Consider the following 18,371-nt stretch of genomic DNA (forward strand, 5'->3'; position numbering starts at 1 on the left):
TAATAAGATCATCAAAGGAGCTATATTTATCAACCAACTAGTTCAGGAGAACATATCCAGCAAATATCAATTAGTTGTGTGATACCGATGAAAATGATGTTATGATCAAAAATTACCTATCATCATATCAAATATTGATGAAAGCTATCACATATTTAAAATGCCGAGAAGGCCATTGCATATTAAATTGCCAAGAAGGCCATTCATACAAATGCCAAGAGGGCCATTGCATACTCAAACTGCCGAGAGGGCCATCATGTTCAAACCGCCAAGAGGGCCATTCATATTCAAAATGCCAAGAGGGCCATTGAATATTCAAACCGCCGAGAGGGCCATCATGTTCAAACCGCCAAGAGGGCCATTCATATTCAAACCGCCGAGAGGGCCACTCATATTTAAAATGCCGAGAGGGCCATTGCATATTAAATTGCCAAGAAGGCCATTCATACTGTCACGCCCCGAGCTACCCCCGAGACGCGGACACGGGACCTAGGACCACAAGTGATCCCAAGCTAACCCTACTGGCATGATCGTGAGCATACTAAAGAAAATAAACTAATGTGGGAGCTAATTCATAATTAAATCTGAAAAGATGGGGAATACCCAAAGCATCCTTCCTTACCTGCAAGACACTCACCCGGATGGTTCCTACTACATTTCAGGCAAGTTGGGTAGGTTTTGGTGCCTGGACCACTACCTTGAGACTTAGAGCCTGACGCCCTACCTTTCTGATCATTACGGAACCTGGGGGATGCAACACTAGCTGATGAAGGGGCTGGAGTCGAAGACTTCTGCTGAAAATGCGAGCGGTTTCCACCACCCGATTTCTGGTGGGAATACTCGTAGTTACCTGTTCTTGCTTTCTTAGTCTCCTTAGCCTGTTCCCTAAGCTTATCACCCTCAACCTGCTGAGCATGAGTCATGAGCCTAGAGATGTTCATGTCTCCCAACAACATAGCATTTCTACACTCTGTTTTCACTAAGTCTGACACTCCATAGAGAAACTTATTCATCTGAGCCCTGGAATCAGCAACCATGTGAGGAGCATACCTGGAGAGTTGGTTAAACTTGAGCCCATACTCTTGGACAGTCATTTTACCCTGCCTCAAGTTCATAAATTCCTGGGCCCTTGCTTCTCTCAACTCTATGGGGAAAAACCTGTCTAGAAAGGTTTCGCTGAAACATTCCCAAGTAATAGGAGCAACATCTGTACCCCTGTTCTCCTTCCACTGAGTGTACCAGATATGAGCTACATCCTTAAGTTGGTAAGATGCTAACTCAACCCGATCATTCCCAGTGACCTGCATCACCTCAAAGATCTTCTTGATCTCATCCAAGAAATTCTGGGGATCTTCACCAGTCTGCGATCCTAAGAACTCTGGAGGATTCATCCTAACAAAGTCACGGACCCTTGCTGCTGCTGATCCACCATTTGCATTCACAGGAGCTTGAACTTGCTGATTGTTCTGGTTAGCGACACTCTGAGCCAACATCTGAATGGCATTCCTGAATTTAGCATTCGACACTTCTTGATCTGGAACTGGAGGAGCTGCGTTTGCGTTCCTGGCATTCGCATTCCTGATATAAGCTCTACGAGGAGGCATGATCTGAAACGTAGAACGTCGAGTTAGAATGGAATTAGATCATACCTTACGCACGATAAGAGTAACAAGAAAATGAAGATTTTTCCTAAAGACACTTTGTAGCCTCCCTCTCATTAGATGTGGTGCGCACTACACACCCATGAAAAAGACTCTACCTAGTGCGGCTTTTCAGACATCCTAGGACACTTAAACCTAATGCTCTGATACCAAGTTTGTCACGCCCCAAGCTACCCCCGAGACGCGGACACGGGACCTAGGACCACAAGTGATCCCAAGCTAACCCTGCTGGCATGATCATGAGCATACTAAAGAAAATAAACTGATGCGGAAGCTAATTCATAATTAAATCTGAAAAGATGGGGAATACCCATATACTATAATTGAATATATCAAATCTGAGAGTTTAATACAAAAGAAATATCAAACTCAAGATACTAAGCTGAATCTAACTATGTCTGAAATAAGCCTCTAAACTGACTAGAAATGTTGGGACATGCCCCAACTAGATCTAGCAAAACTGAAACTAAAGACTAAAAATACTGAAAAGAAACTCATGACTATTGTCCTCGGAGAATGAGGACTCACCACTGATTTCTGCTGAACTGGAGATCGGGAACCGATCTAAGCGTGATCTGGATGCTGAGAACCTGAACCTACATCACGAGAAGATGCAGCGCACGTATGCGTCAGTACTTGAAAGGTACTGAGCATGCAGGATAGAGTAAAGCTGAAATAACATATAACTGAACAAAGCATACTGAGCAATGATATAATCTGAACATGATATAGATACTGAAATACTGAATACTGAGCTAACTGAATGCAATGACTAAATTTATAACATGCTGAGACTGAATACTGATTGTACTGAAATGTGGTCAATGCAATAGAGTCTGATTGAACTGTGGGAGCTACTAATAACCGACATAAAACCACATGAGCTAAATGTGGAGTCCGATGTATACGCCCCATCGAGAGGACCCAATATACCCTGCCAGAGGTATAGAGGCATGCTGGCGTGATCACTAAACTGATGTTGCCCACAGAGGGGACTTACACCTACGTGGCTCGTAGTTCTGGGACTATATGGGTACGCTGAAACCCTAGTCCAACTCGGTATTATGCTACTCCCAATAGATTAAATGGTTAACACATTATGACTGAGTTTTCTGTAAATACTGGATAGCTCGAACTGAACATGCAAACTGAGAATGCAACAATTAATCTGATAATGATGCATTCATAAACTGAGGCATGTAAAACTGAATACTGAAATATCTGACCTAGCATGTGTAATTCAAGAACTAAAGAAATACATAGCTAGGGTTCTGAAATTCATGCGATAAACTGAGCACTAACATGATAATCTGATTTGGAACATTTAAATAATTAATTCATGATGATCTGTTCAAATTCTAGAAACCCTAAGTCTGTTCATAATCATGGAATCAAGAATCTGACTGAATTCTAGGGACCTAATGGGCGAAAGGAACCCACTAGTGAAATCCCACATACCTGGTGACGAATTCCACGGAGAAATCTTTTGATTTCGGGGCTGGAACTGAAGGAAACTTGCTGCGTTCTTGAACTAGGGTTCTTGACTTCTTTTCTCCTTTTAGCGTTCTAATTCTTCTAAGTTTGATTAATGATTTGACTTAGGTAAGTTCTAGTTATGTTTCTAGGCTTAAACTAATTAAAATCTCATGATTTAGGGTCTAAACGACGTACCTTAGGGGTTAAACGAAATAGGAAAAGACCAAAAAATCCCTGAGTTAATTGCTGTCGGAGTGACCTACGGATTGGACCTACGGGCCGTAGGTCAATCTACGGTCCGTAGATTGCGTCCGTAAGTCAAGCCTGTTCGACAGGCCTTCACTAAAACGGGCATAACTTTTTATTCGGAGGTCGGAATTTAGCAAACTCAGTGGCGTTGGAAAGGTAATTCAATTATATATCTAACCATAGGTCATGGGACACATAATTCATTTTGTGCTAAAAGCTATGACCATCTGAAGTTGACCCATCAGAATTTTCAGCTAACTGGCTGCTAACCTTCGATCTACGGTCAGACCTACGGACCGTGGATCGAATGACGGTCCGTGCTGGTCGACCGTAGTTTGTGTCAGAGGCTGGTAAAGGAGGTCTTGATCCACGAACACAGTCCACGGACCGTGGTCTGATCTACGGACCGTGGGTCTATCCGTGGGTCGAGACTTAGCCAATTTTCTAAGCTGGTTTGGGGAGGGGTTGCAGTGGTGAACCACGGTCCACCAGCATGGGCCATGGTCTGACCTACGGTCCGTGGATGGTGACCGTAAGTTGCACCTGCAACTTCTCAAAATCTGCATTTTCGTCTGTTTCGAATACGGGGTGTTACACATACAAATGCCAAGAGGGCCATTGCATATTCAAACTTCCAAGAGGGCCATTATATTCAAAATGCCGAGAGGGCCATTGCATATTAAATTGCCAAGAGGGCCATTCATATTCAAATTGCCGAGAGGGCCATCCTATACAAATGCCAAGAGGGCCATTGAATATTCAAACCGCCGAGAGGGCCATCGTGTTCAAACCGCCAAGAGGGCCATTCATATTCAAAATGCCGAGAGGGCCATTGCATATTAAATTTCCAAGAAGACCATTCATATTTAAATTGCCGAGAGGGCCATTTATATTCAAATTGCCGAGAGGGCCATTCACATTCAAATTGTCAAGAAGGCCATTCACATTCAAACTGCCGAGAGGGCCGTCATATTCAAACCGCCAAGAGGGCCATTTCATATTCAAACCTCCGAGAAGACCATTCATATTTAAATTGTCAAATGGTCATTGCATATTCAGACCATCAAGAGAACCACCAACATATTACATCAATCTATTACTGCTTTGATATCAAAAGAATAGTACATTGAAGAATTATATTGAAAATATGAGATACGAGCTTTATTTGCTTTACGTCAAACTGAAAGAAGTTGATGTCAAATGCTCAAGGAGAGAAATTAAGTGTCAACACGGTGCGGACGACATAAAAAAGGATGCAGCATAACATGGAACTTTTTCTTAGCAGCGAACTGGGACATAGTCCAAAGAGGAGTACCAAACTCTTAGGACGCGAACTGAGGAGCGACTTTTACCACAATCAAACCACACCCCTATCAGAAGGCATGTGGGTTTATCTTTGAGTTTGTCGGTTTCAGTTTCATATTCAATTTTTTTTTGTTTCCTCCAGAAACAACTTTCCAATCTGAGTGACAATACACCAAGAGATTTGGAAATTATGTCCATGCAAGTTCTTAATTATGGATGTGAAGCGCGTCACATTCATGGCTAAGAGATTGCAAGCCTCCTTCCATACTTGACTTACTTGTCACTCTTCCAGAAACAAAGGTTATCTAGCATAATAGATTTCCTTTTCAATCGATCGAGTCGAACTACAAACAGCCTGATTCCTAATGTTTAAGGATATATAGGCAGGCTCAATGTTGAAAACTCGACTGTATTCCAACATCTTCTCTCAAATCTTATTCTCAAGCATTCCGGTCTCTTCATAATTCGATATCGGGATAGCTTTTGAATTTTTCGTCAAATCAAGCGTATCGAACTACAAGTGGCTTGATTTCTCATATAGCCTGAGATATGTAGAAAACCTGATAACGAGGTTCGACCATAATTCCTAAAGTCCATACCAAAATCCCTTTCCTAAAAATGAAGATGTAGTCGGTCAAAATTGGATTCGTCAATTTCATTTGCCTCGAATTTCTTTCATCAATCCAAGTCAAATGAGGGACAGCTGTTGACACCCAATTTTTGACCTCCACAATGTATATTAATCATCGAGCTTCTTCAATTTCAAACGATTTTAAATAATTAGTTTTATAAAATTTCAAATAAATAAATAATAATAATAATAATAATAATAATAATAATAATAATAATATAGTTCGCAAGTTATTTTAAATAGTCTTGTCACTTTTTATAATTTTTAGATAATATATATCTTTCACATAATTATGTATATAATTAGTATATTTTATGAATATTCGAAAATAGTCTCAAAAAGATTTTATATTTTAAATATTTGGTTAATTATTTAGTTATATAATAGTTCATATATATTGTTTATATATATATATATGTGTGTGTGTGTGTGTGTGTGTGTGTGTGTGTGTGTGTGTGTGTGTGTGTGTGTGAAATAATTAGTTCTTTTAATTAAGTTGATTATTTTATTTTGTTAAGATTAAGAAGCTCGTTAATTAATTGTATTAATTTGTCATCTTTAATTATAAGTCGAATTTGCTAATTAAATTCAATTTGACTAAGTCCTTAATTTTAATTGGCTACAATTTCAATCAATTTGACCAAATTCTTAATTCAAAACTAGCCCCTTTTTACCTCACCCATACCCAATTCAATAGGCCAATTTTGGGCCCATCTTCATTTTAAATTCCCAGCCCATTTCTCCCTTTCTCACATTAATGTTAGCAACCCAACTTCATAACAATAAAAAACCCTCCAATACAATTCTACAGCAAGCCAAAATAACCCTACTCTTCTTCTTGGCGTGAAGAAACACAACGACCCCACCCCCATACTTGCCTTCGTCTTCTTCACGCTAAATCAACCCGGAAATTGCGTCTCCTACCTTGCAAGAACCCATACCCTGCAAACCCATCACCCTCACGTCCCCTTTCCCCCATTTTAGGGGATTTTTTCAAAGCTTTCTACGATTGTCTGAAAAGGGGCAGAATGAATTCGAATTTGAAAATTCAAAATTTCACACGATTTCCCCCTAATTTCCATCTATATATTCATCTATTTTAATCATTGTTGGGAGGAGAAGTTTTTGAGTGGAGTTTTCGGCAAATAGGTTTTACACTTTACAATTTCACATTTTAGTCTTTTGATTCTAAATTCCAAAAAGGTAGCTGCTCTAATTCTGCCCAGAATTCTTGTTTGTTGTTCGTATTAAGATTTAGTGGTAGAAGAATCCCTGCTCTCAGTTCATTGTCAAGTTCGCTGCCCAAGAAGAGGTAAAATCCTTGTAACTTTGCTTTGCTTAAATTTCTGTTTGAGCTAAGGATCTCATGATCGTTTTGGTCGTAATATTGATTGCGTTAATCGCAGAGTTTTATTTTCTTTATTGTCTATCGACTGATTTGATTTTTTTTTTAAATAAAAATAAAAATTGTGACTCATGACTAGAGACTCTCAATGTTTGCCTAATCTGCACATCTATAGACATAAATGTTGATCTTTTCTTTTGACTTGTTCAGTTTTGAAATGGATATTAGTTGGAAAAGTGAATAATTTCTTTTTCTTCATTTCTTTCGATTTCGAATAGCCGTTGTTCGTAGCTCCTTTTGTTCAAATAACCAGATTGTAGTTATCTCGAATTCATAAGCTTATATAAATTTTGTGTATAAATTTGGTTTATATGTTTTAGCCTAAATCTTGCTTTTGTCTTGGTTGTGGTCTGTTCCTATCTTGGTATGTTATATATATATATATATATATATATATATATATATATATATATATATATATATATATATATATATATATATATATATATATATATCTCGTTGGTATTTAAGTCTTAAGTGAATTCATGAATTAGACTTTAGCATATCTTGTTGTTGCGTGGAAAGTGCATTTAGATGGTATGTGTCATATAGTGGAGTTAATCTTTCCTCTGTTTGGTTTCATTTCAGCCCTTGTCTTGTGTTGAAACTCATCTTATTGTTTTCATCTTGGTTTAAATTTGTTCTTCTTTGTCAAAAGCTCATGTTTTGCCTTTTATTCTAGTGGGTTAGTATTACTAGCTAAGTTTCTTTATTGTGAATAGTGAGTCATTTAATTCATGTCTTCCGTATTTTGCTTAAATCCCAACCTGTCCAGTTCTCTGCTTATGGCCTCGGTTTAACACTAAAAAGTTCATATCTATTATAAAAGGGATGGTTGTTATCATTATTTCCCCTTGGTCATAAAGAATAGCTCTTATGATAATCTCCATTTGTTCTTATTTTAACCGGTAGCTTCTTTATCTAAAAAAATAATAATAATAATTTAACCTTCATATGCTCCATTTGGCTTGTTATCTTAACCTTTGCTAAAATTGTTTGGAGTTTGTTTAATACTCTATGGTGTGTCTCTCCAATATCACTTATTGTTGTTTTAAGATTATTAAATTTAGCTTGGCATTGTTGAATATGGCTACAGTTGACATCACTTGTTAGGCATGCATTCATTTGTTAGCATGTATTTATTTGTTATTTGTTAAATTGGTTGCATTCATTTGCATGACTTAGGTTTTAGTTACTGTGTATTAGTTTGGGAGTTGTCATGATAATTTGTCTTAGGTACGCTCTTTCTCTTATTCTTTTCGAACGCTAATCATTATTATTATTATTATTATTTTGTTGCATGTAATACCATCCGAGCCCTCTTGGGCTTCATCTTTCTTCCCTTCGTACTTCGAGAGGGCCATAAAGGCCCAAGATTCTTTTATTGAGTCGGCCACATCTTGTCGAGTTGCTGGAAAGTCAAATTACAGGTCCCGGAAAGTAAAAAGGGGGCTGTTTACATGTTGTATACAGCGGTATACACTGATATGCAGGCCCAAAACGCAAAAACAGAGGGCTGAGACGAAATACAGGTGTTCGGAAGCAAGAGATACATGAAAATAGCTGATATATACGCTCATATACACTGATATACAACCAGTATATACAAAAACGGGATTGGTTTAAAGGCCAAAATTCCAGCGAAGTTGGCCCAAAAGGAGGCCCAAATTCATTTCCTCCTTACTCTTTAATTATTTAATTGTTATTATTTATTGTTTGTTGTTTAACTCTAACTTTATAATTTTTAATTAACTTAATTACATTCCCCAAAAGATAAGTTATGTTCTTTGTGTTGGTTAACTTTTAATATTTTATTTTATTAATCAAATATGTTGATCAAATTATACTTTCTAATTAAGTTAAACATTTTATTCTTAAGATATATGTTTTAACGCCTCTTCACTTATTCATATTGTACCCATTTAAAAATTATTATTTTTAGTTAAAATATATTTTTTTCTTAAATAAACATTAAAAATGTTAGTCAAAACTTTTCCAATTAATAAAAAAAAATATATATAAAATATATACTTAGTCATTTTCTCAAAAAGGTTTGTGGTTTATTTCTTCTTGGTATGTACTCTGAACATATATATTATCTATAGCTTCAATAGACTAATTAGAAGTCAGTGGCTTGAGAAGTAAATCCTCCTTGAAGGACTGACTATCTTTCCCATTCTTACAAGAGCCAAGATCAACTTAGCTTGAAAATAGCTACAAGTAACAGACTGTCAGAAAAATCCACGAGGAATATATCCAGCATCCATAAGATGACATGAGGGTGTCAATCAGCAAAGAGGAGCAGAATAATCAATAAACCAAGATTTCTGTTCAATTCAGAGAAATTTTGTTTCAATCAGGCAACACTCTTAAGTACCTTCTTTTATTTTTTCATAATGGGTGTCCACCCTAGCTTGCACTCTAATAAGTACCTAATCTCAAAGCAAGTAAGAATACCAAATTGCCATTTCTATATAAAATCCATGATACCAATCAAAAGTTCTCTTTTCGTAGGCTTTTTTCTTTCTATAAATGTAGTTGACATATACTTGAATATAATACAACATTTTAGTGCTACCACAATGAGATGCCGAAAGAAATGGAAACAAGTTAGATGAATGTTATACCATAATTTTGTGAAGGAACAACCATAAGAAGTGTAATGTAATCTCCAGGTTGAACAACATGAGTCAGAGCCCACACAACAACATTCTTAGATACCGCTTTTGATGCCTTCACAGCCACCATAACTTTCTCAGCAACATCACAACTACTTTTACCCTCTTGCTCCCCTTTCTTGACCTCCTTACTAATTACACCAGAATAATTTTCACACCTTTCTTTAAACTTTCAAGAAAATCAATCCCACAGAACACTCATGTTTGCTTAACACAACAAGAAGATTTTCAAGAACAAAACTTTATATTTATTATTGTGCTGTCTGACCCATCATATACAACTGAAATTGGCACTATTCTATAACAGTATATGCTGGTAAAGAAGAAACAACTGATGAGACTCTTTTTAACAGCTAATAAGCCTAAGTGAATTTCTCAAGAAACTAAAGGTACACAAGAAAAATGAGTAATCTTTGTCCTAGATATACTATGTGATTATATGACATGAGAGGAGAAATCTATGCAAAAAGATTCCAAATTCAGCTGCAAAATACTTCTTTTTTTGGAGACTCTATGACTTCGAAATATGAGTAATTTAGAGCAGTTATATCATATCACACAGTTCATATATCAAGCAATATTTGCATGTTTTGATGTCCATTTGAAAGCACCTGATTCGATGTTCTTAATTCGAAAAAATGGATCATTCAATGTTCTGCTTTGTCGTCATAATATTTAGCTGATAAGAGTGATTTCTATATAGTTTTATATCTGCCTTATTTTTGCTTAGATTAGATAGTGCGGAAACGTGCTCGGTTTGTGTCTTTTAAAGCTCTAGAGTGGACAACAGTTCTCTCTTTGCAATATATGTAGTAGTTGTTTCGTTTAGTGCATTGACACTGAGAGAAACTCAGTTAATGATTACTTCGCAAAAAACGAATTAAAGACGGCAAGCTTAATTGCAAAAGCATTAGAAGATGTGAGCTTTCCTCGGATAGAGTAGATAAACAATTTCTATTTTAAAATGCATTCTGCTTCAGCACTCCTGCCAATCTATAACATGATTATCATTTTTTTGCTTTCAGGTACTATGGAGATAGGCAACACTTTGCTGAAGAATATGTAATTCTCAATGGGTTATCTGCTTATGTCCTTGAAATCTTTTCTTCTTTCTAATTCTTTTTCGTACTGAAAACAAGTGCAACTTGAACCAATTTACATGGTGTCCACCTTGTGACATTACAATACTCATCAAATTTTACTTTTCAAAATTGGTAAAGAGAGAGATACATGGTAATGGGTGTGAATATAGCTGGCGATGCTAATTAAGAAATGTTGGAATGGTTCGGAAAGCATTTCAAGTAAGTTGCTCTCAATGTGATTATCTTTTGCGCTGCTTTGAATATATATTGAATGTAAATGTTATTGTATCATGCATTTGGTTTTAATAATTTATAGCACATTTGCTTTTAACAGAGTTTTCACGCCTTTCATAGATCCTTACATAGTTGTGTGCGCGCAAAATCAGCTTGATCACAAATAATAGTTCTTTGACCATGATGGTTAGTAATACAATGCTTTACACTTTACAGGACTATTGTGCTTGCATAAAGAAAAAGTTGGAAGGAGCTATAATTTAAGTGCAACATAACAAATTGAAATATAAAAATCACTGACCTTGATCAAATGTTGATGATAAATATAAAAAATCACTGACCCAATGAAAGGAACAATGGGGAAAAGTTTACAGAGTCGACAAAGCAATTGTAGATAAATTAAAAACTCGGTGGAAAGCATATATTTATTTCTGCTTCATGTATGAACATGTTGTGTTGTCATACGTGGAATATTGAATCGGAAGTGTTGGAGATTTTCTATCTCAAGATATATGAAGTACTACCACGTTGCTATAAGTCTGCTAAAATAATTTTCAGTTTTTGGGACCAAATCTGAAATCAATGATTGTTAGGTAATGTTACTTATTTTTTCTTTATTATGTGGATCAACAACTTCAATCTTATTACATTGTAATAACTTAACTAGAGTTTTTTATTTTAAATGACATACATGTGACGGTGCGTGCTTATATTTGATAATTCACTGGGTTTTTCATTTGTGCATTTTTCTGACATTCGTAATTGACTTGATCTTCTCTTTTTGCAGATTTTACTTGAATCAGTCTTCTCATAAGAATGAGTTGGATTGTGCTCATGACATATAATCATATGAAGAGCTAGGGTGACTTATGGATGGTATAAATATTGCAAACTTGAACTTTCCGAACTATGGATAAGATATGCTATAATAGGCAACTCAATTGTATATCTCTTAGACTTCTTTCTACGTAATTCTCTATTTCATTCAATTAGAATTGCCACTACAAGAATGATTGATGTAAACAACCACAAGAATTGTTTTGCTAATGTGACTTTAGCCAAGGTAGGCATCATGTTTACTTGTCCAATTTTAATTTTTTACTTATCCCTTTTTACTTGTCACTTTTGACAAATCAAGAAAAGACAATATTTCTTACCTATTATACCCTCAATTTATTTGGAGAGTTAAAGTTTTTGAAAAAAGGTAAAACCTCTTTAATGAGTACTTGATTTTGGAATTCTACTCCCCTTCCCTTTTTACTTGCCTATTTTTCCTTTTTACTTGTCAATTTTGACAAATCAAGAAAGAACAATCTTTTTTAACTTATTATACCCTTAATTAATTAATTTTGAAAAAGGTAAAACCTCTTTAATGAGTAAATTGATTTTAGAATTTTATCAATTAATAGGAGTAAAATTATAAACTCACTATGTCAATTTATTTTTTTTAATAAATGTGTCAAGTTAAAAGTGAACAAGTAAATAGGGACAGGGGGAGTGTCAATTAATAAGGACAAAATGGTAAATTCATTATATCAATTATTATTTTCTTAATATGTCTGTCAAGTAAAAAATGGACAAGTAAATAGGGACAGAGCTACAGAGGGAGTATTATTCAACATCTAATGCATTTCTCAAAACATTAATTTAATATATTCAAAGAGTAATGTAGTTGTAATACTTATTGAGTTATTCTCATTATTTATTATTTCTTAATATGCGTGTCAATCAATATTTGATAATTATTATTGGACGGAGAAGTAATATATTTATACTGGCAGCACATTATTCAATTGTTGAAAAACTCTACTGCTGTTTTAAAGAATTATTAAATTAAAAAGATAGAATTTTTTTGTGAAAGTAAGTGAATAAACGTGATTATCTTATCTTTTTTCTGCTCTCTATCTCTATATTAGTTTTTTTAAATGTACAAAAAAAGTTTTTTTAATATTATCCAAAAATATTGTCAATTTCAATTGATTAAAATGTCGAAATGAATGATGAAATGTGTAACTCATCGGCTATCTAAAATATAATATGCTGATCAAAGTGGAATAGAGGTACACAGACGTATATGAACCATCTATTTTTTTTTTAAAAAAGTAAAATAATTTTATCGCTTGATCACAAATATCTTTCATTAAAGTCTAAAGTGTTTGCGCTACTACAAGAAATTACAGTTATAGTGGCAACAGATGTCGCTACAAAAGGCTGGAAAGTCGACACTAATTATAGTTAGTGGCGATATAAGGGCTGTGGCAAGTATTTTCATAACTAAAAGTTATTTGTAACGATTTTAGGAAGTCACCACTAAATACAGCTATTGTGGCGACATTTAGTGGCGATTTTAGTCGCTACAAAAGCTTTATCCCTTCAGCTGCAACTCTTGTCGCCACTGTAACCTTTGCTTTGGTGGCAGCTGTTAACGCCACAAATACTAATTCTTTTGTGACACAAGATGTCGTCATTAATACTTATTTTCTCGACAATAATGGCTAGAATTTTAAAAAAAGTTTCGGTTAATCATTCATTTTATAAAATTAATATTACTATAATTGCCTACAAATATATTAAAAGAATCCAATATTATTCTACAAAGAACATATGAATATTATACATATTTCATTATTAAAAATCAATTAAATATATTTTACACAATATTTGATATGAAATTACGAGCGAAGCTACAATTTTGACAAAAATCTAATAATTTTTATTCAAACTCTGTATTTATGTTAAAAGTTTATTCAATATGTACTAATTATCTATTAAAAATTTAATAAATAAAACAGATTATTGTATCTAGATGCATTTAGCACTTATAATTAAAGCTCGGAAGGAAAGGTAAAATGATGTAGTTTGATTGATAATTTTAGTTATTTATGTAGATGTAAATCTTCAATATCATATAAATGACAGAGAAAACACTAATGATCATATTCAAATAAACATGTGCTTTTTGAATGGGTTAGAGAAGATCTTTACGCAAAAATGGATAAGGGAAAAAAATCAAACAATAATCACCACAACATGAAATATTATGATACTTTACTTCCTCAATTTTTAAGATAAAATATATTATTTTGATAACTAATAATTTTATTTCAGTAATTATAAAGAACAATATATTACAAATTCTTGCTCAGATATTATTGTAAATTTCAATTACAAATCAGTTTGTCTCAACGATCAAGAAATTTGACACTCTTTAACACACATAGATGAGCCAAGAAAACAATCTTTTACAATCGAAATTTAATCAAAAGATTAGACTCATACAAATGTCAAGCTAACGTTGCAATTCAATTATAAACTAAGAATTAAATAGATTATTCGTGTGAAAACTATTAAGTATTATATTGCACAGCTCACGTATTGCATTGTACAGCTCACATAACATAGTTAGTTATAAAATTGGTTAGAGAGTTAGTTAACTCATGTATTCAATGTGTATAGTTAGTTAGCTCAAAGTGTAATAGTCTAGAAGCTTCCAGCTGATGTGTATATATACTTCACTGATGAAATAGAATCATTCAAGCTTTGCATTCTACAAGTTATCTGTTCTACTTGTAGTAATATTCACCGTCGAAGGGGGTTCGGATGAAGCTCCTAAGTATATGCTGTCTTCGCCCTTGAGTTCAATACGGTATTACCGAATACCGAACCAAATCAAAGTTTAATATACCTACCGAATTACCAAATCAAAACTTAAAAATTTGGTATCAACTTTTAACTACCAATTACTGAAATTTGAGAATCCCGAACCGAAGACCAAAAGCCCACCCCTACGCCTTTATAACCTGCTGGAAAAAGAAAAAGTTACAATGTTGCCAGGGATCAAACCCAGGTCACCCGCGTGACAGGCGGGAATGCTTACCACTATACTACAACGACTTCTTATTTTATGAAACGATAAGTAACAATTTGATACTTTTGGATAATTTCTGTTATTAAACATTTGATCGAGTATAATTGATTTGTGAAAAATAAAAATGACTTATTTATATTTTATCTTTCTACGCATTCCAAAGCGTTTGATAAAGCTTTCCTTTATTTTATTATTCTTTTTTATTTCTTCTCCGTCAAATTAGGGATGAGCGTTCAATTATTATTTTCAAACTTTATTACGACTATTTGATTTTTTTCTTATTATAAAAAAGTGTGCATTGAATGTCGTATCAAATTTGTTTTTGTTTTTTTATTTATTTATCTTTTGTAAGTATAACTCTATTTGGTTTGGTTTTTGTAAAGTGATTCTTTCGATTTTTCTAGAAGAAATTTTGATAGATATTAAAGTGATATTCATCACAAAATCAAAGCCAAAAAGAGTAAATTGTTATTGGCAACTGATCACACCTCACAACAACATAAAAAAATTAGGTCCTTTGGAGTTTAGATGACAAATGAAAATAACAAACAAATTGGGTATGGGCTTGAGTAGTTGGGTTGGATCATGAAATTATTTGGGTCCAAGTTTGAGTATTAATATAGTTTGAATAATTATATTATCAAACATGGCGAAAAGTTTTGAACTTTGATTTGTATTAGTGATGCACTAGTTTCTGAAATTTGCTCTGTGTTAGTGAGACATCACTTTATATCAAATTATCAATATTACAATAATAAATACAGAGCAAATTGCTAAATCAGAGTGGTTGTTGTATTAGTTAGCTAGAAAGGTTGTCCTTTTTGGCGAGGGTTGGAATGTCTAAGTTAGCTTTCCTGCACTATTTCGTTGAAGGTTAATTTTTTTATCCTTATGTTATATTCGAAGGTAAGGCCAAGCCTCCCTCTCCAATATGCATCTTTCGATATATAACATCCTAGACGTGATATTTTATTTTTATAAAAATGTTGTATTATTACTAATAAAGAGCGAATTGTCTTCAAGAGTATGGTGCATCTTTAGGTGTATTTTTTAGAGTAAATTTTAGGTTTAGCAAACATAAAAATCATATTTGTATGTTATAGCTATAGTTTGTATAATTGCGCTCCATAGCAAACTTTATATTTGCTATGGAGCATCAGATTTGTGTAAAATCGATGGCAAACTCTCATTTGTATAAATTGCTGGCAGCTTCTCATTTGTATAAATCGTTGGCAGCCTCTCGTTTGTATAAATACTGGCAGCCTCTCAATTCAATTTTATGTGTTTGTATATCTGCATAAAATTTGAATTTGTATACAATTGAATCAAAATAAAACATTTGTATATCAAAACTCTCTCTCTCTCGCTTTATACAACACAAATTATACATTGTAATTTGTATAATTTGTGTTTGTATAAAGCGAGAAAGAGAGAAAGGCAAAAAAGAGATGGGCAGAGGAAGATCTGTATTTGAATAATTATAAGTGTATAGAACGAAAAAATATGTATTTGTATATACAATTTTCTCTCCCTTTATACAAACACAAACACATTTTATACATTTGTGTTTGTATAAAGTGAGAGGCGAGGGAGACAGTGTTGAGAGCGAGAAATATGGGAAGAGAGGCGAATGACAATTGTTTGCTACGGGTTACAATTAAATCAAACTGTGGTTATAACATTTAATTTGAATTAATAGTTTGCTATTTTATACAATTTTCCCTATTTTTTATTTATTTTTGGTCTATTTTTTTTTTTAATGTCTAGTAGTTTTTTATGTTGCAGAAAATTTCTGGTGTTTGTTATTAATTTTTTTACAATTTCAATTAAATTTAACAATTATAATTTGGTAAATATTTAATAGAAACTAAACGTGCTCGCTTTTGACACACGATAAGAGAAACAAATAAAATCCTAATAGCAACAGAGGAAAAAAACAAGTCTTTTAAAATTTAATTTAATAGACGACAATACCATAAAATTTAAAGCTTTAATATCCCTAAATCCTTATTAATAAATACTTCAGCAAAGTCACAGAATATATCACGTCTAATGTGTAACAACTTTCAAAAGCTTAATTTTTTTAAAAACTTTCATGTTTCTACTAAATGTGAGCATATGTTGTTTGAATACATATAAAATTTGAGAAAGAAAGAAAGAAAAAAATTCGAAAAATATCTTTGTCCTATAATGTGAGCATATGTTGTTTGAGAGTTATGAAATCGCAAAATATTGTGAATTGCAAAGTTAGTAACTGACATATAATATTACTAGAGCAAAGTATAATTGCTAATCACAGTTATTTAGGGCATGTGGTAAAGATACTCATCACGATAATAAAGTATAAATACCCTATATGTTTGCTAGTTCAAAAAATTCAGATTTTAACATTTCATTTCAAAAATTATTTTTCTCCTTGTTGTAATATCGTCTATATTTTATTTTTTTCGACTTCGCCACGAATCTCACATTCTAGAAAATAAATAGTTTATGAAAAGTAACTATATAGATATTGTTTTTTTCGTCTAGTATTCTTCTGCATTTTATTCTTTGATCTTTGTTGATTCTTCTCATAAGCTTCGAGAATTTGATTTCGGTTTCAAAGTGCTGTTTTCTCTGGTTAATTCGATTTCCATATCAGATGTACTCATTAACAGGTAATGCCAACTTTCGAACCAATTATTCTTAGATCAATACCTACAATGGGAATAGGGGTCGTATGATGTGTGATTACTGTAAAAGACCTGGGCATACCAGAGAGAAGTGCTACAAAATCTATGGCTATCCTCAAACCTCCAACTACCAGAATTCCAATCAAAACGGATACAGGAATAATAATCAGAACTTCAACCCTAATAAAGGGAAAGGCCCTATGGCTGATGTGCAAGGTTTTTCTTCCAATGTACGGTCTACAGAAGGTGAAGATCACAGGGGAGAACATGTTGAACAAGATCCTCAATTGACAAGAGAACAATATAATCAATTTGTGGAGTTACTGCAACAGTTCCAAGCTGAAAAACACTGGGACAATGTGAATGGCAGTGTGAACTTTGCAGGTATGATAGCTTGTATTTCTTCTGTTGATTTTGGTAAATCATCCTGCAGGTGTTTCAACAGCAAAGCTGACTCTTGGATCCTAGATGCAGGAGCCTCTAATCACATGACCTTTGACATACAATCCTTAACCAATATTACCTATCTTTCTTAACCTTTATTAATAACTTTGCCAAATGGTTATAAAGTAAAAATTACTCAGCTTGGTAGTGTAGTACTTGCATCAAACATTGTTTTGCACAAGGTATTAGATGTGCCCTCCTTTAAGTATAACTTTGTCTCTATTCATTGTCTTTCCAAATCTATACCTGGAAGCATTCTTTCCTTTACTGAATCTTCATGTATTTTGCAGGCCCCTTCAATGAAGAGGCCTCTGGTGATTGGTGAAGCAAAGGATGGACTCTACTTTCTATGTTTCAAGTGTTTGAAGAATACCAGTCACTCTGCTTCCTTTTCTGATTCCTCATGTAATCCCAATCCACAATCTCATAGAGTCTCCATTATAGATAACACTTCTACTTTCAATAAATGTATGAATAACATTTCTATTTTCAATAAATGTGTGCCTTCTATTGCACAAAACTCCTTTTCACATCACAATAGACATATTGCTTATGTTTCCTTTATGACTCATGCATGTGATAATGTGAATGTGTTGTGGCACAATAAATTAAGGCATGTACCCTTTGTGAAGATGAAATAAATGAGATCCATACCTGAGAATTTTT

At 33.9% G+C, this 18,371-nt stretch overlaps 1 protein-coding gene and 1 long non-coding RNA gene across 2 annotated transcripts in view; one reads left to right on the forward strand and one right to left on the reverse strand.

The window, feature by feature from the left end:
* Positions 1–18,371, reverse strand: part of LOC125832462 (probable 2-oxoglutarate-dependent dioxygenase AOP1) — a 78,460-nt gene that overhangs the window by 39,981 nt on the left and 20,108 nt on the right. The gene's annotated exons all lie outside the window — the stretch shown is intronic.
* Positions 10,591–11,645, forward strand: LOC125832754 (uncharacterized). The gene is made up of 2 exons (XR_007443262.1): positions 10,591–10,706; positions 11,509–11,645. It is a non-coding gene; the product is annotated as an uncharacterized LOC125832754 (long non-coding RNA).

This window comes from Solanum verrucosum, unplaced genomic scaffold (assembly GCF_900185275.1).
Source record: "Solanum verrucosum unplaced genomic scaffold, falcon-dt-bn FXZP01000102.1, whole genome shotgun sequence".
Taxonomy (NCBI): Eukaryota; Viridiplantae; Streptophyta; class Magnoliopsida; order Solanales; family Solanaceae; genus Solanum; species Solanum verrucosum.